Here is a 21,971-nt window from a genome sequence, read left to right as displayed (position 1 = left end):
CCTTTCCTTCCTTCCTTTCTTTCTCTCTCCCTCCCTCCCTCCCTTCCATAAGTGATTTTACTTACCTTGTGTATCTTTAGTCCATGTTTTCTCCAGAAAGCCAATATAATCTTATATATCTATCCTTAAAAATTGGATCTGGTATCTTGACTACAACTCATTCCCAAATACGGTAAATAGAGCTACAAATTGGTTTTGCAAGTGCAATTCAAAGATTGTTGTAGCCACAAATGCATAATTGCTCTGGTGGTAGTTCTATTTTATGGATGTAGTCACGTGGCTGTATCTTAACATGTTGTGTAAGTAGCAAATTGGGAGAAATCCAAAAGGAGTGGGTGAATCAAGAACTTCTAAAGGCTAGATTTCAAGAAAAGTCTCCGTTGGGAGAAAATAGCTGGCACTGGTCTCTTTAGTGTTGTTCTTCTGGTGCTAAATTTAAAAAAGGATGCAAGCAAAAAACAAAAACAAAAAAAAAGACTGTAGAAACCACCTTTTTCTAAGGCTGAAAGGATTTTGTGATGTTTGGTGCACTTTGATCCAGGGGATAGGAAGACAGTTTTCATTCTTTTATTTTTCAGAAAATATGTCAAGTGGGCAAGAAAGAACCAGAAGAGCAGTACCTCTGAGAGAAGAATCCAGAGAATATGAATCCTGGTAAAATGAAGATATGAGGATGTTCTCTGAATCAGGGGTTTTGGAATACACCTTTAGTTTTCCCAGACAGGATTGGAATTGTACCATACAGTGCAAGTCAGGTTCCTTTAGTCTCTCCCTCCAGATGTAGGAAAGGACAGCTCTAGATCAGCTCTTGAGCCGTGCAAAGAAGGCCGGCGTTGGAGAGGGTTAAGGTCTTTCCACCATTTCTGCAGCTGTTCATTTCATTTTTATTGCTCATTTCATTCTTATTGTGACATTTCTGAGGCTAAGTAGAACAAAGTATACAATTAAACAATTACAGCATATCCTTCTTTGGTTTCAGAGCAGATGGGTAATTCATCAAAATTATGTGAATAATAAGAGTTCTATGCCATAGATCAGTGATGGTGAACCTTTTTGGCACCAAGTGCCCAAACCAGAATGTCCAGGCATGCATGCCACAACACCAGAAAACCAAAGACCAGCTGGCCGGCGCCCATGCCTGGTTTTTTGGCTGGTTTGGGGGGGCTTTCTGGGGGGTGTTTTCAGGCCATTTTTGGGGCCAAACATGACCTAAAAATAGCCTGGAAAATGGACTGAAAATGGCCTGTTTTTAGGCCATTTTTCAGGCCATTTTCAACCCATTTTCTGGTGTTCTGGGGCCTGCGAAGACCATGCATGGTGTAAACCAGAAGAGCAGCTGGCGATGGTGCATGTGCCCACAGAGAGGGCTCTGCATGTCACCTCTGGCACGCATGCCATAGGTTCGTCATTGTGGCCATAGATGCTTTGGAAGTACAGAAGAGCGTGCTAGAGGGTCTTGTATGTCAACTGTCTCATGGTGCAGCATGTGGAGCAGATCCACACATTATGAACATGGGGTGAGGTTATTGGAACAAGTGGACCATGATTATCTTCACTGAGAGTTTATACACATCACTTTCTAGACTTCTCTAAATGCACGCCTAAAGCTTCTATTCAGAAAATCCTTTTCAAGGAGAGTGATGGGCATGCACTCTGTGTCAGGGTTCCAAGTAACACCCCCAATGAAAGAAGACTCTGAGGCTTGAGTTTCCTCAAAGTTCCATTTTATTAGAGATGTCATATTGGCACATTGCAATGAATCTGAAAGCTTCTAGGTTTTCCCCACCCAAAGGAAAGTTCACGTCCCTGCCCAGCACCCATGTGTCCATCACATGGTCCAATCAGGCACCATCCAAAATTGGAGAATCTCCTAGTCATGTCCTTCCAGGTGCAGGGCAAGATGTCCTTGAGTCTCTGAGAAAGGAATGTTATTTAGACTACATATCTCCCATAATCCATATAATCCCCTCTCCCATTTTCCCACAGTAGAAAATGTAGCAGGCCTGAAGATCCAATGTATAAGATGGCTTCCAGGTCTGACACCCTGTTTCACAAAATCCAAAAATCAAAATCTTCTGCTCATAGGATTCATCCTGGGCTGCCAAAAAGTAAATATGTGATTGATGTGAAGGCAATGTGGAGTCACCAGATTCAATCAGCTTTCTGAACTGAAACGAGTGTCTGGTATCGAATCATTTAACTGGACGCTTCCAAATCAATGAGATGTAGACCAAATGGGATTTCAGACTATCTTTCTATTTTTATTTTCCAAATTAAATAAGGCTGTTTCAGACAATTTGATTACTGGAGGTCCAAATCTAATAGCACTGACTCTTTAGCACCTCTTGACTTATGGACCACAAGGCGGCAGCAGGGAACAGAGAGAGATTTAAGGATTTACACTTTTCATCTATCACATAACCTGTTCTTTGTCTAAGACTTTGCTAATTTGGACCACTGACTTTTGCCTCTTTTCTACCTTGTTTCTGGACATGACCCGACAAATGCGCGCACAACAAAAGCACGCCAACAAAACCGTGGCGAGAAAACCGCGATGTTGAAATCGCGCCCACAACAGTGTGGCCACAACAGCGTGCCGACAAATGCCCGATTAGGGTTAAGGTAAGGGTTAGGGTTAGGGTTAGCTTCAGGGTTAGGTTTAGGGTTAGGGTTAGCGTTAGGGTTATTACCTTGTTTTGTGTTGTTTGTTGATGGCATGCTTTTGTCAGTGCGCTGTTGTCGGCATACTGTTGTGGGCGCGATTTCAACGTCATGGTTTTCTTGCCATGGTTTTGTCGGCGCGCTTTTGTCATGCGCGCATTTGTTGGTGAACCATTTCTGGATTCTTCTTCTTTGTAGGAATTAGTCAGCTAGGTAGAGTCTTTGTCTATAGAATGCTGAATTTCTTTGAAGTAAATCTATGTTATAGTTATAAAACCAGCTTTACTCATTCTTGCTGAGGTTAGATTCCAGCTTTCGGGAATGTTGACATGTATATATGAATTTCCTTAAACTCTATTCAACCTTGAATGAAGTTGATTTTCAGATCAGTGATCCTAACTGGAACAACTCAACAGTCCGAACATATAAGTAATAAAAATGATAAATTTGATAAATAAATAATTTAAGGGATGGTTTAAATTGGATTGGTCATGATTCACATAGGTCTAAATAATGTCTCAGGTGGGTTAATGCGGTGGTGAAATTCAATTTTGTTTTTAACTACCAGTTCTGTGGGCGTGGCTTGGTGGGCATGGCAGGGGAAGGTACTGCAAACTCTCCATTGCCACCCCACTCTGGGGCCAGTCAGAGATGGTATTTGCTGGTTCTCCGAACTACTCAAAATTTCCGCTACCAGTTCTCCAGAACTGGTCAGAACCCTTCCAACACTGTTACTGTTACCTGCTGAATTTCACCCCTGGGTTAATATGAAACTAAATGGTTCTAACAATATGCCATTTCCTCAGGAGCCCTGGTGCCTGCAATAGTGCAGGCAAACTCTGCCCACAGCCTGAAGTTTAATCCTGACCAGCCCAAGGGTTACTTAGCCTTCCATTCTTCTGAGGTCGGCAAAATGAGCCAAATTGTTGGGGGGCAATATGCAAATAATGCTGACATTGTAAACCACCCAGAGAGTGCTATAAAGTGCTATGGGGTCAGAGGTGGGTTCCTACCAGTTCGTACCAGTTCGGTAGAACCGGTTCGTCAAATCTACCGAATCAGTTAGAAGAGGTTCCACCAGTGGACCCATAAAGCAGGCCACACCTACAGAAGAGGTTCCAAACATTTTTGAAACCCACCACTATATGGGGTGATATATAAGTCTAAGTGCTATTGCTATTTCTCTGTGTAGGATTTTTCCCTCAGCATTGGAATGATCGCTGCTGGGATTTGCAGCTCAGCAACATTTTGGGTAGGTATAAATTATATATCTTTGTTTAGTGCATGTTTGTGTTCAGAAAATAATTGTTCCTCTCCCTATTACTATTCACATACTATTATTCAGTTGAGTATAATAACTACTTCACTTGAAACAACTAAAATATTATTGATGGAGTTCTGAGAAAACCACAGCAACACCAACTGGCTAAAATTTTGCTATACCAAGGGGAATAAGTTGTTATGGAAGGCTACAATCCAATTTCTTCTGTCCATCATATGGCTCACTGTCAGGGTTTCAACTTTTGAGAACATTTTAGACTTTAGAGAAGTTTTTTTTTCTTTTGAGCTGCTTATAAGACTTTGATTTTACTGCTGTTGGTTACAGTGAAGGTTATTCTTTTTTCTCATCCACTTCTTCGACCCTTTTTTTGGGTGAGGGTAAACTGCTTTGGGCTCCTACAAGAACAAGTGTGGTATCCAAAAAAATTGTGAGGAAGAAAGGAATGGAAGGGAGAAGAAAGAAGGAAGGAAGGAAGGAAGGAAGGAAGGAAGGAAGGAAGGAAGGAAGGAAGGGGAAGGGGATGAGAAGATTTAGGTTAAAATGTCTTCCAAATGTCACCCAAAGTCCAATGTCAAAAAAACAACTGATTTTGCTGGCATGTCAATCTGGGTGTCCCCAATCTAAATCAACACACTCTCATATAACGTGCTTTTTACTATTCATGGCCTTGTCCTCTAAAATTGACCTATTCTTTATGGGGTTTCCTTTGAAGATTATTGAGATGATACAATTAATACAATCTACCTAATGTGGTTGATTGCTGACATGTTGTGGGCTGTGTGTTAGCTTTCAAGAGGCTCCTGAGCACAAAATTCAAAATGCTTTATGGCTTGGAGCCCAGATGTTTTCAAGATCAGCTCCGTCAAGTAGAATCAGTTCATGTAATTCACTTGTCATGAATTGGGATCTTCACAAAGTCTGATGTGGGAAGTTAGGACCCACCCTTCTTCTAGGAAAATGAGATATGTTAGGAACTATTAAAAGGACAGAATATTTTCCATAAAAGGGAGGAAACCCAGCCCCCCCCCCACTTTGTCAATGGGCCATTAAGGCCTGAGCCAGTCTATTCTACATAACAAGGATCTACCTCATTTAGGCAGAGCCATAGTAGAACTTGCCCAAAGCCCTTTCATTACATCATCACCCAGCAAGGCTCAACCAAGCTTGGGACTCCGGACAGCTTGCATGGCCCTATGGGAGTCTGACAACCAATCAGAATACAAGCTCAAATTCAAAAGCCCAGAGAGGGCATAAAGCCCAGGCACTCTCAGCATCTCTTCCCTTTTTCCCTCAGCATCTCAAGCCATGTAATCCTGTTCATCAACAAACCTTCTTTCCAAGCAACTTCCATGAATCCAGTGTCTTTTCCCCCACTTGGAACTGAACCCAGATGGACATTTTTTCCAACACTGGGAAGGGAAGATTGGGAGACATTGTTTGTTAGTCTTCATTCTATTCCTGTGTAATAATTTACATTCAGAGATTACATAGCAGCCTATCCAGAGGTGGTATTCTACCGGTTCTGACTGATTTGTCTGAAGCGGTAGCAGAAATTGTGCGTTGACTCTCCCACCCACCCCGGCTCTATGGCATCCTATTTAGCCCCTTTTTTCACCAAAAATGCTGGCATGGACAGGTCTCTGCATGCACGAAGGTGGTGCGTCCGCTCCCGTTTGCGAACTGATAGGGAAGGTAAGTGAATACCATCCTTGAGTCTATCTAATGGTGATTGGAAAAACCGTTAAAACAGAATTCTTGAGCAGAAACTTAAATTTGTAGAAATGTTCCTGAAATACCCAGGAAAGGGAGACTGATATTTTTTAAATCATTTCATGTGGTTTTTATACATTTTATATAATAATACTATAAACAGGAGGAATTCTTGCAAAGTTGGCAGTAAATAGCTGAAGTTATATTATCTTACCAAAAGTTATGTTAATTTTTAAAAGGCAAAATAAAACTGATATTGCCATAGCAGCATTTCCCGTTATATATGCCTTTTTCCTTCACAGCTTTTAGAAATGACAGCAAAATTCCACACTTGAGATAGAATGTGATTTATTAAAACTTAATATGTACTATTCCTGAAGTCCCATAATTAAAATAGGCTCCCCAAATAAGATATAAATGATTGTATTGATTGTTTGGTTAATATATCAGATTTGGAAAATGCCCATCTCACTCACAGAGCCACTAGTAATAAAATCTATACAAGGCCATAAAAGTATACAACAAAAGAATCAGCACGTTAGAAGTCCATCGGATCCTGAAACCCCACACATTTAAAAGTGTCAGGGCAGGAGACTAGCAGATTCTTAAAACAAGCTGCTCCTGAAGCTACAGCAAGCTTTTCATCATGACAGAACAGCCCCATTTCCAACAGTAGGTCTCCAACCCCAGCAGGTTTGAATTAAAATGATCAAGGGACAGGAAGAAACCCTTCCACAAGAGAAGGCTGTACCCTTGGGAATATTTAATTCTTCTTCTTTTTTAAAGATGAGTAAAGGGGAACAGAATAAGACAATGCATTTTTCTTCTCCCAATATGACAGTCTTTTTTTGGAGGAATCAAATGAAGCTGAGGAGATTCAAGACAAACAAGAATTTCTTTTTCCACCCAACACATTAAATTATAGGACAGGCCTCCACCCTTTGAAGTGCAGGCCATCAAAAAACAGATTAGTCAAACTCCTGGGGTTACAGGATGGCTGCTTGTGGTTGCCAGTCAGGAAACATTTGGCCATCCCCAGAATCAGAGGCAACATGCTTGTACATGCCACTGCTGGAGAAATGAAGGGACTTTCTTCACAAAGGCCTAACTGTGCCACAAACATGTCTTGGCAACGTCTTGTTTAATGCTTTCCTATGAATTTACCTTCCAATTGTCCCCACCCATAATGATGACATTTTAAATGGTCCTTAGCTGCACTGGCCTTAAAGCAGTTTCCCCCAGTCTTAATTCTTACACAATCCAAGGGCAACCTCAAAGGAATCAGAGGTGGTATTCAGCAGGTTCTGTCCAGTTCTGGAGAACCCGTAGTGGAAATTTTGAGTAGATCGGAGAACCAGTAAATACCACCTCTGACTGGCCCCGCCCCCATCTATTATCTTCTTCCTGAGTCCCAGCTGATTGGGAGGGGATGGGAATTTTACAGTATCCTTCTCTTGCCATGCCCACCAAGCACCGCCCACAGAACCAGTAGTAAAAAAAATGAATTCCACCACTGGAATGTGTGTTCTGCTTTCTCATTTTCCATCACTTTGAGGTAAGTCCAGTCACTGGAAGCAGGACCAATATAAAACTAGGAAATCTCATGCTGATTTTGTTTTCTGCCAATTCAGGAATGGATGGAGAGCACTTTAAGGAAAGATCCTGGGGTGAAAGCAGTGTTACTCAACCTTGGAAACTTAAAAATATGTAGACTTTAACTCCAGAATACTAGCTCATGAATTCTGTGAGTTAGAGTCCATTCATGCTCCAAAACAGCAACTGTGAGAGGGACTTTGGTGTCTTAGTGGACAATCACTTAAACATGAGTCAGCAGTGTGCTGCAGCAGCCAAAAAAGCTAATACAATCCTTGGTTGTATAAACAGAGGCATAGAATCAAAATCATGTGATTTTGAACTACTTTATAAAGCCTTGGAAACGCCACACCTGGAATACTGCATCCAGTTTTGGTCACCACTTACAAAAAAGATGTTGATACTTTGGGAAAAGGGCAAAGAAGAGCAACTAAGATGATTAAGGGCCAGGAGGCTAAAAAAATGAGGGAGATGGCACCATTACTGGGCTCATCCATGTTGACTGGGGGGGGGGAATCGTGACCCCTCAAAACCGCGCTCGACTATGCCGCGCCCGATTAAACCGCGTCGCTGACGTCATCAACAGGGCGACAACAGCCAGCGCGGAGAAAGAAGGGCGCTTTAAATAGCGCTTTGAAAGCAAGCCGATTCAACTTAAGGTAAGGGTTAGCTTTAGGGTTAGCTTTAGGGTTAGCTTTAGGGTTAGGTTAAGGGTTAGGGTTAGGTTTAGGGTTAGGTTAAGGGTTAGGGTTAGGTTTAGGGTTAGGTTAAGGGTTAGGATTAGGATTAGGTTTAGGGTTAGGTTAAGGATTAGGTTTAGGGTTAGGGTTAGGTTTAGGGGGGTTAGGTTTAGGTTTAGGGGTTAATTTTAGGTTTAGGGTTTACAGAGTGCTTCTGTCTCCGCGCTGTTGTCGCCCTGTTGATGACGTCAGCGACGCAGTTTAGTCGGGCGCAGTTTAGTCGGGCGCGGTTTAGTCGGGCGCGGTCTTGTGGTGGAACCGGGAAAAATCACTTAAAGCATAGCATCAGAAGATAGCACATCTTCTTAAATCAATCCCTTTTAATAACATGTGTTAACCAGAAGGCTTCTGCTGATTTTATGTCACCACACACCAGCGTGTCTGTCTATCCCTAACCTTAGTCAGGACACAGCAAAACATTTTCTAATCATTCCACCAAAGCTTTCACTTTGGTCTATGCTGCTTTTAAAACCGTGAAAGAAAAAGTTTTTTTTAAAGTACTTCTATTTCATTAAAGAGTTTGCCTTCTTGATTTTCATCTGAGTCATAAGCATCTGTCGCAAACCACAATGACAAAATGAGCTAACAGACCATTGTTGAAACGGGTATTGCCATATAATGACATAACCCCATACCTTATGTATTCATAATCCTACTGTTAGGTGCCCTACATAAGTCAAGAAGTTTGCAGTGTGATGCATGCTTGCCCAGTGGTGGGATTCGAATAATTTAACAACTACCCTAATGATTTCTTCCAACAACCAGTTTACAAAACTGCTCGGAAAGTTAACAACCAGTTCTCCTGAAGTGGTGCGAACTGGCTGAATTCCCACCACGGCACATCCTTGTCTACCTATGGAAATCCATGATCAGAGTTAGCTTCATTTGCTATCACCCATGTAATTTTACAGCTAGAGTACAGCATAGTGACATCACCGCGGTGAGTTCCCTGAGTGGTTGTGACCATAAATGTAATTATCTCAGTAATTACCCTCATTCTCAATTGATATTGCTTCCTCTCACTGACTTAATTCCAAAGTGAAACCTGATTACCTGTGTAATATTATGACTTGTACTTTTTAATCCACGATGCATGATTAGCCACATGAATAATCCCAATCAAGCAAGAAGGCAAGTAGGTGGCAAAAAATAAAGATAATAAAAGTACTAAAATTATCATAGAGAAAGTAGACCAAACCATTTTTTTTAAAAAAATGTGAATACTTTTGCACAGGAATGTCACAATAGGTTTCTTATTGCCCAACACTTTTTTTGGCAAAAAAAAAAAAAAAGGGGGGGGGTTGAACTATGTTTCAGAAAAAATAGATCAGGGAATCCTCAACTTACAAAAGTTCATTTAGTGACCATTCAAAGTTATAACAGCCCTGAAAAAGTGAATTATGACCATTTTTCACACTTATGATGGTTGCTGCATCCCCATGGTCATGTGATTTATATTCAGATGCTTGACAACTGACTCACATTTATGACGGTTGCAGTGTCCCAGAATCATGTGATTCTTTTTTATGACCTTCTTAGGTGCAAAGTCAATGGGAAACCAGATTCACTTAACAACTTTGTTACTCATTTAACAACTGCAATGATTCACTTAAGAATTGTGGCATGAAAAGTTGTAAAATGGAGCAAAACTGACTTAATAAATTTCTCACTGAACAACATAAATTTTGGGCTCAAGATGTGGACTACCTGTATTCAAAAATGTCATTGCTCACAAAGTCAATTGGAATGAAGAAAATAATATAAATATTAAAGACCACAATGAAAAAATAAGAGAAATGTTTCATCCCTGTCTCTTGAAGATCAGTAAGAAATGGATACGTTACAAACTTTTTAAACAGTTTCTGGGTATGAAACTGCTTTTTAAAAAATTCCCAGAATTCCTGATCAAAAGGCAAAGCTCTAATGGTAGTAAATTGGCTGTGTTCATATGAATTTTCCCCCTTTTAGTTTCTCAGAGAATTATGAGATTATTCTAACCACTCTCCTTTCTAAAATGCTCAGCATTTGTGTTTCAACTAATTGTGGAGTTCTGATACACTGCCACTAACTAATACTCTACAGGTGGGAGTGGGTGGGATACGAAGGATCATGTGAGTGCAGTGACATTCTGAATGTGTTTAGAAAATATGGTCGCCATGGGGTTTTTTGGGGAGTGGGGCAGGGAATGTGCCAAGTTGTGTGAGAGGCAAACAATGAAATTCAGTCCATGAGTGCAATCTCCAGGCAACATTTCCCATCATGCATGGAAAGTACATGCTGTACCTTTCCTGTCATTAAAGAAATTAGGAGAGATGATAGCCACCTACTTAGATATGTTCATGAGCCTGGCTACAGAACAGTGGTGGGTTTCAAAAATTGTTCAAACCTACTCTGTGGGTGTGGCTTCCTTTGTGGGAATGGCTTGCTGCCCATGTGACCGGATGGGAGTGGCTTGCCGCCCATGTGACCGGATATGAAGATGCCGACGACACTTGTCAGAACCACCTTAAATTACCTCACACACAGCTCTGGCATGCATAAGAATATGATGCAAACTTGGTTTTTAAAAGGCATCTTTGGTTTGCATTAAAACAACTTCAACACACGCAATGTTCTGATTGCACCACAAACGCGGTAGTCATCCTTACCTTTCACAGAGGCACTGAGTTTTATAAATATGAGCATGATAGTATAGAATAATCATATCCAAGGACCAGTGGTGGGTTTCAAAAATTTTTGGAACCTCTTCTGTAGGTGTGGCCTGCTTTCTGGGTCCACTGGTGGAACCTCTTCTAACCGGTTCGGTAGATTTGACCAACCGGTTCTACCGAATAGGTGCGAACTGGTAGGAACCCACCTCTGCTACAGAATGAGAGAATTGTTCTGACCTAGGCTTCTTGATACAGTAAAAAGCACACGCTTAGCCCCCCCCCCAGACCCTCTTTTTATTTCAAAGGCTGTGAATTATGTTCATTCATAGCCCATAATGAATCACAAATAGTTGTAAAGAGACTAACAGTAGGCTGCCAAAGTCTTTTGGGATATGCCTGTGCAAAAGTATTCACATTTTTTAAAAAAATGGTTTGGTCTACTTTCTCTATGATAAGGCTCATAAGCACCCACCTTTATCTTCCTTGAAATGCTGCCAAAGACCTAATTGGCAATTAGCTTGGCAAGGCCACACGGAGCAAAGAGTCAAAATGGAGCTTCAGAATATAAACCGACCAGCATGAACAAAGTTGCTTCCTGCAAAAGGTCATATGCCTTTGCTTTATGTCCTATGGGAGGGGCCAATTACCTCCAAGACTTACTCCCAAGTTGTCACTTCTGTTTAACTGTTCTTGTCCTCTGGCAGCTCTGAGCATGTGCACACTGGGAACATGGGGACTTGTTCCTCTGCCTTGCTGATGTCCGACTCTGGAGGCTCCGGAGGCAGCACATAACTCTCAGATGCCCCTGCCCCCCTCTCTACCTCTGATGCAGAGCCCTCGTCCAAGCCTTCCCCAGACTCCAGGACTGGCCCTTGTTCCTCCCCAACCTCCTCACTGTCCAACTTTGCTGCCAACTCCGCCAGCTGCCAGCGGACCAGAACAAGAATAAGGATGTAAACCTTGGATGAAATGGGTCCCTTAGCTGAAGATGTGCCACCTATATAAGCAAAATTAGCTCCAGATTAACATAAAACCCCCAAAATACATGAACCCACAGTATCAAAAAGTATCTTCCTTGGAATTAAACCCAATGATTGCCAGTTAAGCAGCTCATTCATGTTATCTCATTCTTCCACCACATTATTGTGAACATATTAAAAAAAAAGCTCCAGCTAGAATGGCCTGGAATGGGTTTAAACCTGAATATTTAGCTTTTGTAGCAATCATCCTCCACTATTGTTTGTGCTGCCTGAGATTGTTGAGAGTTGAAATCCAGCCACATCTAGAGACTCACATAAGTTTTCCATCCATGCTGTGATATCTAGTGAATGTCATATATTTCTTGTTTACAGGAACATTACCTTTTGTAACCTTGGCCTTCTCCCTCTGACATTGAGCAGGGGGAGGAAGGAGTCTTGAGACAATGGGAAGGACTTTTTTTTTAAAGAAAGAGAGAGAGTAGCCCTTTTTTCTTATCTCCTCTTTCCCAGCAATGTTTAACAAATGTTGTTATACCTTTTTCCATAACTTCAGCTGCAATGCAAGAGAGACAGCGTCTTGCTGATCAGCATCAGCAGAAGGTCTGTTGGGCAGAGGGTGAGACAAGTCACCTATAAAATCTAGCTATGGCTCTGGTGTAAAGTCTTGACAGGGGCTTTTATTTTTGTACTTGAGAAATCTTCTCAAGGATGTGAAGTGGAAAGAAAGGGAGAAAATGAAATAAAAGTGGATAAGAGAGGGGGAAACGCACCAGAGGGGGGGGGGAAACTACTTCGAAACATCTGCACTGTATTACAGCCATGTGGATCCCTTCAAACGAGTGGTGCACTTCTGAAGGCCGCTAAATATGCTCCATTCCAAAAGGTGCAAATGTTTCCCCTCTCGATGCAAGCAACAGCTTGAATCTATTAAAAGCAACAGCTGTTGTAAGCTGGAGTTGAAAGGATGGGAATTCACCTTGCTTAACATGGCTTGATGTAAATTGGGAGCTTAGCAATTCCTCTTTAATGGGGAATGAGCTTGTTGCCAATGCAACAATGTAAGCTTTGGGTTATGACAAGTGGATCATTGGCCAGCGATTCCGTGTTTTTGTCTGGGTATTCCAGAAAAGTAAAAATAATCTGGTATGCATAGACCAGGGGTTAGGGTTAGGGTTAGGGCAAACTTGCAAACTCGCATCGTCACGGTGGCATCATGTGATGTGTCAGGACTTTTTCCCCTTCACTAAACCGGGCGTGGCCAGTGCGTGACGCATCCGGCCTGCAGGCCATGAGTTGGACAGCCCTGATCAAGACTCTTCTAGCTCAACAAATATACCTTTTAATGAAAGATAATGCTCTAAAGTACGGGTGTCAAACTCATGCCATCACGTTGCCATCATGTCACGTTTCACGATGTTTTTCCCCTTCGAGGAGCTGGGATGGCCATGCCCTGCGCACGACACATCCAGCCCACGGGCAGGCAGTTTGACACCCCTGCTCTAAAGATTAAAGAAGTAATATGATGTCAGACATTCGTATTAACTGGCATTCTTATCTTTTCTATTTAATATGCCATTGGTTTTATTCCTGGGAAAAGTGATGACTGCAAAACTCCTTAGAAGGGGAATCACAAACTATGTTTTAAAAGTGTAGGTTCTTTTGAAAAAACAGATCTTGTGGAGCCTCTGGTGCTCTCTGAGTTTGCATGGTTGTTTGCAGACATTTCATTACCCAGCTAGATAACATCATCAGTGCCCTGATGAGACTAATTGATCCTGGATGTTATCATTTTGAATGTGCACCAAGAAAATCTCACGTGGGAACTGAAATAAAATCTCGCAGTGTGAAATACTTCCAGTTCCCCGTTCGCTTTTTTCACCCATCAGTTCTTGATTCCATATCTACCACCCCCACCCTCCATGATACTCTTTATATACAAACATAGCGATCTTGAACTCCGAGAGCATTCAGCCTTTGGGGACTACCTGGATCATTTCCAACACCATTGCATCTAGCTAGTCGCATAGAAAACTCTGAGTTGTGTGCATGGATTTCTTTCCCATTTTCTTATTACCTTTCAGATAGATTAGGAATAAAAAAGACAAAAATTTTCCCCGTCAATGATGTCTGATTCTAGGGCACGGTGCTCACCTCCATTTCTTGGCCAAGGGAGCCAGTGTTGTCTAAAGACAATTTTTGTGGCCATCATGTGTGCCAAAGGTGCATAGAACATTGTTATCTTCCCACTGAAGTGGTATCTATTAATCTATTTGCATTTGCATCAGCAGTGGGTTTCACATTTTGTTACCACCGGTTTGCCCTATGCATGCCCAGACTAAAAAAATGTGCCTAAATATGATGGCTTAAAGCTGGGGCGGATGGACGGGCCCACCCGTGATTTCCACTACCGTCCGAACCGGCTGAATACCACTTCTGATTTACATGTTTTCCAACTGCTAAGTGGGCAGGAGCTGGGGTAAGGAACAGAAGCTCACCATTGTGTGGCCCTTGGGTCTTGAACTCAAGCTGTCAGCTAGCTGAAAATCTCAGCATCTTTAATGACTGAGCGATCGCACCCCCTAAATCAGGCAGTAAATTGGTCACAACCCCCTTAACCTACAACCCATGGCTGCAGAGAGGGGAGCGCCATTTTTCTGTTGCAGGACAAACAGCACAAAGTTTATTTGACACTTAATTAGGACAAACATTTATTCAGTAATAACTTGGGTTTGAGAGTTTGGCATAACTGTTCTGTTATAGGGCTTCTAATTATCATAGTTGAACTATAATCAAGCCTCTCGCATCCATTTTGGGAATTGCAGGTCCATCAGCCGGCAAGTGGGGAGGAGAGCTGCTTTATTTAACCAATGGCACATATGCTATTAAAATGTTTTGATTTTACACCACTGTCTCTGTTTTCAGGACAGAAATGAAATTGGTTCAGGGTTTTTAATAAATTGATAGCCATGTGGAAAAGTGAATTTACAATCACACTTCAGCTTTCTTCTCTTTTCTTCTCTTTGGTTACTTATAAACAGATGTGTGCCATTTGAAGTACATTTTTACTCCGCCATGCATTTTTGGATATTTTTTTTCAGACTTTAACCTTGATGCCAGCTCCCACCCACCCCCCTCTCTAAAATTTGGTATCCTCCAGATGGTTTTGGATAACAATTCCCATCTCCTTCAAACTGCATGTATGTAAATGGTGGGAAGAACAGTCCAGCATTTTCTGGAAGAGAGAATATAGGCCAAGACCCGAATCAGCTATGGTATTCTTATGTTCTTAGTTCAGCACTTTGTTTCTCACAGTGACCAGACAGATGCATCCAAGAGGCTTACTAGCAGAAGACAAGAACATATTCTCCTTCTGCCAGTGTTCCCCAGTAACTGGTGTTTGGAGGCTTTCTCCTTCCAACCGGAACCAGAAGTTACCGTTGAGTTTCAAGATCTCTCTCTCTCTCTTAATATAACTTCATTGATTTTCTAAGCACAAAGTAAAAAAAAGAGGAAGAAAATTTGAAAAAAGAAAAAGCCCAGGAAAAGAGAAAGAGTGAAAGTGTGTGGAAGAAAGAAGAAAAAAATAAGAAAGAAAAAATAATTTCAGACTTTCTTTGACATAGAGTTAAAAAAAAACACTGTGGCCCACCTTTGTTATTTTTACAACGACAGTGGTGAATATGTACAATGCACTTTCCTTCTCCTCTTTTCCCCATAACAACAATTCTGTGAAGTGACTTGGGGAGAGAGAGAGTGACTGACTCAAGATCACCAAGCCAGTTTTCATGTCTAAGGGCTAGAACTCCTAGATCAGCAGTCCCCAAACGTTATGGCTTGGCGGTCTGGCAGGGGGAGGGGAACTGAGCAAGCAGCAGGCTGGCACACGTGCACCAGTGGTGGGTTGCAGACAGTACGCCCCGGTACAGGTGTACCGGAGCCTGCCTGGAGCACCGGATACCATTCCGGTATGGTGTTTCGGAGGGCCAACCCGCCCGCCCGAGCTCCTTTTAAGCCTTCGGTGCTTCCACGCACGGCGCATACAGAGCCTGCGCGACACTCCGCTGAGCAGCTGGAGCGTTGCGGAGGCACTAAGATGCATGTGCGCACTTTGCACATCCATGTGGACGCCGCTGGGCCTGTTCCAACTGTACCGCTTAGAACGGAATCTGGAACCCACCACTGACATGCACATGTGTGCCGCCTCACTGATCTTGCATGTCGAACTGCACACGCACATGGACACATGTCCTCCGCTTGCACAAGTAGCGCTGCACACATGCCTGCAAGTGCACTGGCCTGCCACTCGCACAAGTTGAGCTGTCCACATGTACAAGTTGAGTTGCATATGTGCACACCAGCCTGCCACTCGCACAAGTTGAGCTGTGCACACGCACTGGCCAGCCACTCGCGGAGCCTGATTCCAACAGGCCACGGTGTGGCAGTGAAGTTCAAGTACTTCAGCCACCAAATGAGAGGAGAGGACTCATTGGAAACGATCTAGAGGTTGGGTAAGATAGAAGGCAAAAGGAGAAGGGGACGGCAGAGGATGAGATGGTGTCACTGACACAGTGGGCATGGCTTTGGCCGAACTCCAGGAGACAGTGGAGGAGTGGAATGGGGATGGCATGTTGTGGTCCATGGGGTTGTGAAGAGTCAAATATGACTTAGTCAGTGAATAAACAACAACTAGAGATAGAGATGATAGAGACAGATTTAAAAACATGTGTCAAACTCTTACTCTAAGGTTAGCATTTGTCTACATTATTTTCATAGTCCCATAGAATTCTAATCATCAAATCCCCAAATCAGCTTTTCCTTTCTTTCAGTTTCTCACAAAAAAAATATCACAAAGTGGTTTCCAAGTAGAAATAAAATTGGTCAAAGTCTTCTTCTTTCATCAAGACTGTCAATTTTGCCACCTCTGTCGATTCCACCAGCTTCACCAGCCGAGTCTCAAGACCTCTTGATATATCTGCCTTCCCCGCATATATCCAATCTCCTTTAAAAGCCACCTGGTGATTGGCCTTCCCTGTATCCTGCGGCAATGAATTCTCCACAGGTTGTCAGGTGCTGTAAGAAGGAGCACATTTTTCCTCTGTAGTAAATGTCCTTCTAATCAATTTCATGATTTGACCCAATAGAGGCTGAGCTATGCTATCAGCACCAAAGTGCCTGATTGCTATTTTGCTTGGCTCCTTTAATCTTGCTCAGTACCGTAAGTATGAGCCTCCGTCTAGTTTATGTGGTTAAGATGGGAGTAATTATCCCCAAGGGTAATTTGGGCATATCCTGGGGTAATGGAGCAATTTGTAATTGCTTCTTCATGAGTTAAGGATCCAGTTTGGGACTGCGGCTGATGAGACACTTGTGTAAAATAACTGAGCCTTGGAGGAAAGGGGAGAGGGGGGAAATAATGACATTAGTTGAGAGTGGGCAAAGGGGTAATTGGGTCAAACAGTTTAAGAACCACTGGCCTAGGGCGCCATGTTCCACTCTGATCCTTATCTTCAGATGAAGTGCAGCTGATAAGATGGCGAATAACCATGGTCAACTTCACATGCACCTCTTTCTCATCTTCTGTTGGGATACATATATTTACAATTACCTGTAGCTTGAAATCACCTTGGAGAAATAGACACACTTCCCCTGTGCTTCTGCATTCGGCTTGAATTTGCACTTGTCAAGGTGAGGTTTGAAGACATGGTGGCTCAGTGGCTAAGACACTGAGCTTGTCTATCAGAAAGGTTTAGGTTTAGGTTTAGGTTTATTGGGATTTATATGCCGCCCTTTTCCCTGAGGGGACTCAGGGCGGCTTACAACCACAGGGGAGGGGAAGTGCAAGGTCAAAACAAACACGTTGTGAACAAAAGAAAAATAATAAAACACAACTTTCATTCAGCGATCAAACACTCGGGCGGGTAATTGGAAGCCTATCCCCAGGCCTGCTGGGAGAGCCAGATCTTGAGGGCTGCGCGGAAGGTCTGGATCGTGGTGAGGGTGCGGATCTCCATGGGGAGCTCGTTCCATAGGGTCGGGGCAGCAACAGAAAAGGCTCTCCTCCGTGTGGTCGCCAGTCGACATTGACTGGCAGATGGAATACGGAGGAGGCCCAGTCTGTGCGATCTAATTGGTCGATTCAGGGAGGTAATCGGCAGAAGGCGGTCTCTCAAGTACCCAGATCCACTACCATGGAGTGCTTTAAAGATGGTCATCATTATCCTGAAGCGCACCCGGAGACCAACAGGCAGCCAGTGCAGCTCGCGGAGGACAGGTGTAACGTGGGCGAACCGAGGTGCGCCCACTATCACTCGCGCGGCTGCATTTTGGACTAGCTGTAGTCGCCGGATGCACTTCAGGGGCAACCCCATGTAGAGCCCATTGCAGTATTCCAGTCTAGAGATCACAAGGGCTCGAGTGACTGTTGTGAGGGCCCCCCGATCTAGGTAGGGCCGCAACTGGCGGACCAGGCGAACCTGGGCAAATGCCCCCCTGGTCACAGCTGACAGCTGGTGATCAAAAGTCAGCTGTGGATCCAGGAGGACTCCTAAGTTGCGGACCCTATCTGAGGGGTGTAAAATTTGACCCCCCAGCCTAAGCGTTGGTGTATTAGCCAAATTATTGGGGGGAAAACACAACAGCCACTCGGTCTTATCCGGGTTGAGCACCAGTTTGTTAGCACTCATCCAGTCCTTAACGGCCTCCAGACCCCGGTTCATCACGTCCACCGCTTCATTGAGTTGGCATGGGGCGGACAGATACAATTGTGTATCGTCCGCATATTGATGGTATTTTATCCCGTGCCTCCGAATGATCTCGCCCAGCGGTTTCATGTATATGTTAAATAGTAGGGGGGATAGGACCGAACCCTGAGGTACTCCGCATGTTAGGGGCCTCAGGGACGATCTCTGCCCCCCCACTAACACCGACTGCGACCTGTCCGAGAGGTAGGAGGAGAACCACCGCAAAACAGTGCCTCCCACTCCCACCTCCCGCAGTCGTCGCAGAAGGATACCATGGTCGACGGTATCGAAAGCCGCTGAGAGGTCAAGGAGGACCAGGATGGACGCATAGCCTCCATCTCTGGCCCTCCAGAGATCATCGGTCAATGCGACCAAAGCGGTTTCTGTGCTGTAACCAGGTCTGTAGCCGGACTGGAAGGGGTCAAGATAGCTAGCTTCCTCCAAGGCCCGTCGAAGCTGAAAGGCCACCACCTTCTCAACAACCTTCCCGATAAAGGGAAGGTTGGAGACAGGACGAAAGTTGTTTAAGATGGCTGGATCTAACGATGGTTTCTTTAGGAGGGGTCTCACCACCGCCGTTTTGAGTACGGCGGGGAAGTGCCCCTCCCGAAGGGAGGCGGTGACAACCGCCTGGATCCAGCCATGTGTCACCTCCCTGCTGTTAGCCACCAGCCAGGAGGGACACGGGTCCAGAATACAAGTGGAGGCACTTACAGCTCGGATGGCCTTGTCCACATCCCCAGAGGCAACTTCCTGGAACTCAACCCAGAACTGATGTGGCAAATGATCCTCCTGTGTCTCAGCTGGATCTACTGCGGTGGAGTCCAAGTCCGATCGAAACCGAGCTACTTTGTCCGCCAAGAATTGAGCATAATCCTCAGCCCTACCCTGCAAGGGGTCTCCCGCATCCCTCCTATTAAGGAGGGAGCGGGTTATCCTGAACAGGGCGGCTGGGCGAGACTCGGCGGACGCAACCAAGGAAGAAATATATGATCTTTTTGCAGTTCTCAATGCTCGGACATAGTCCTTGGTGCAGGTAGTTAAGAGTGCTCGGTTTGCCTCGGACCTATCGGACCTCCACTGGTGCTCTAGGCATCTCCTCCGGCGTTTCTTCTCCCGGAGTTCCTCGGTAAACCAGGGAGCTCTCCGGGATCCACTGACCCGGAGGGGCCGTAGTGGCGCAATCCGGTCGAGAGACTCCGACGCCGCCGAGTACCAGGCGGCAGCCAGAGTCTCCGCCGAACTGTGGGCGAGGGTATCAGGAATAACCCCAAGCTCCGTCTGGAACCTCAAAGGGTCCATAAGTCGCCTGGGGCGGAACCACCTGGTCGGTTCCTCCTCCCTACGGTGGGGGTTTGGCCTCCGGAAGTCAAGCCTCAGTAGGCAATGGTCTGACCACGACAGGGGTATGATCTCATTACCCCTCAGACCAAGATCACACATCCACTGCTCCGAGAGAAATACGAAGAAAGGTTGGCAGTTCGGCGGTTCAAATCCCTAGCACCGAGTAACGGAGTGAGCTCCCATTACTTGTCCCAGCTTCTGCCAACCTAGCAGTTCGAAAGCATGTAAAAATGGAAGGAGAAAAATAGGAACCACTTTGGTGGAAGATAACAGCATTCTGTGCACCTTTGGCATTTAATCATGCTGGCCACATGATCACGGAGACGTCTTTGGACAACGCTGGCTCTTTGGCTTTGAAACGGAGATAAGCATCACCCCCTAGAGTCAGGAACAACTAGCACTTATGTGCAAGGGGAACCTTTACCTTACCTAAGGTGAGGTCATAATGGAGGAAATAACCATTACAGAAACAGTTCTTGGGGGCAGGGAGTTCTTGGAGCGGACAGAAAGAGTAAGGGTATGATTATGCAGAAAATCTATCTCTGAGGAGATTAAGTGTCAACAATGTCTCTATGGCACATATATTGTCAGCTCCAAAACCAAAAAAAATGACATGTGCCAATTGTTCCAGACTGAGTTCTTTATTGTTTCACACCTGCAGACAAAATCTTGCTAGGCTGAAGACCCTATTATCTGCATCTACAATATATTGTGTGAACTAGTAGGGAGGGGCTGTCTTCACTCTATTTCTCTCACACATAATATTTGTGCTGAGGTGCCTCTTACTGCTCTGAAATGCAAGCCCTCCCTCTTGGAAATCCACCTATTTACTATATTTCATCACACATAATTAAGTATATGAAAGAAATGGTTAAGGTACCAGGTTAAAAAGCAGGAGTGCAGGAGTTCTAGTCCCACCTTAGCCATGAAAGCCAGTTTGGTGACTTTCACCAGCCACTCTCACTCAGCCCAACCACAGGGTTGTTGTTTTGGAGGAAATAGGAGGAGGAAGGGTGTGTTGGGTATGATCGCCTTCTGGAGTTATTTGTAAAAATAATAAAAGGTGAGATACAAATAAATAAACAAAATCTGATTCTTGGACAGTGTCTGCACCTAGTTGTAGGATATTATTATAGTCAAACAGGAAAGTGATTTCTCCTGTGTTAGCCCAGATTGTGCTACAATATGAATTTGGAATGACCATACTTGAGAATGGGGAGAATCTATATTAAACTACGGTAAAGTAAAGTTATATGCACAGATGAGAGGGAGGGTAGACAAGAAACTGTATAGTGTATTGCATCAAACATCAATTAATTGTACTGGCCAGTTGACCTGATTGTATGTGTTCCATGCCAAAATCAGCTAAATGTTGTTTTGCAAAACTGGGCTATCTGACCTAAAAATTTGTAAGTTGGAAGATAGACAGAATTCATGCTTCTTTGTCAAACAGATCTCACAATTACTTTATATATGTGGCACCCTTAGGTGAATCTTGTTCATTTATTGTCAGGCAAGGGGTGAGGAGGCCCAACTAATGAGAAGCAGAATCCAGCAGCTATCCTTCTGTTTTGCTTCTCGTCCTTTCAAGTGTATTTACTTGGTCTGAAAGGCCAAAAACATAATTCTTCCAAAAGGAAACTGGGATTGCAAGCAGCTGAATCCTGTCCCAAAATATAGTACTCCAGCAGAAATACTGATGAATGCTAAAAGAAAACTTCAAAGTACCTAGAATAGCAGCCCCCAACCTTTGGGATACCAGGGACTGGTTCCATGGAGAAAGTTTTTTTCCGGAGACCAGAAGGCACATGGTTTTACGTGCTGCCTGCATCCCATGGATGGAGCTTTGCTTGTTTGTGTGGTCCAGTTGTTGGCATACCATGGAACGATGCGGTCCATGAATTGGGGACTGCAGAAACCTGACCTAGAAAGAAGACCAAGTTTTAGGATGTCATATGTCTGGTTTTGGTCACCATAATACAAAAAAACTATGCTGTGGCCCTAGAAACAGTAGAGAGAAGAGCAACAAAGATGATAAGAGGCTGGAGATTAAACAGTATGATGGACAGTTAAGGGAACTACGGTAGGTATGACTCTAGCCCAGCGATGGCGAACCTTTTTTGGCTTGCGTGCCATAAAGGGGGAAGTGCAGGGGGGTCGTGCGCAGGCATGCCGCACCCATAATGCAACGCATGACACCCCCCAGTGCACATGGAGAGGTGCTCCCCCCCCATTTTTTGCATGCTTTTTTCACCCTCCCAAGGCTCCAG

This window comes from Thamnophis sirtalis, unplaced genomic scaffold, assembly GCF_051295495.1.
Source record: "Thamnophis sirtalis isolate CommonGarterSnake01/CBP01778 unplaced genomic scaffold, rThaSir2_p1.2 scaffold_3, whole genome shotgun sequence".
Taxonomy (NCBI): Eukaryota; Metazoa; Chordata; class Lepidosauria; order Squamata; family Natricidae; genus Thamnophis; species Thamnophis sirtalis.
This window is presented reverse-complemented; position numbering follows the sequence as displayed.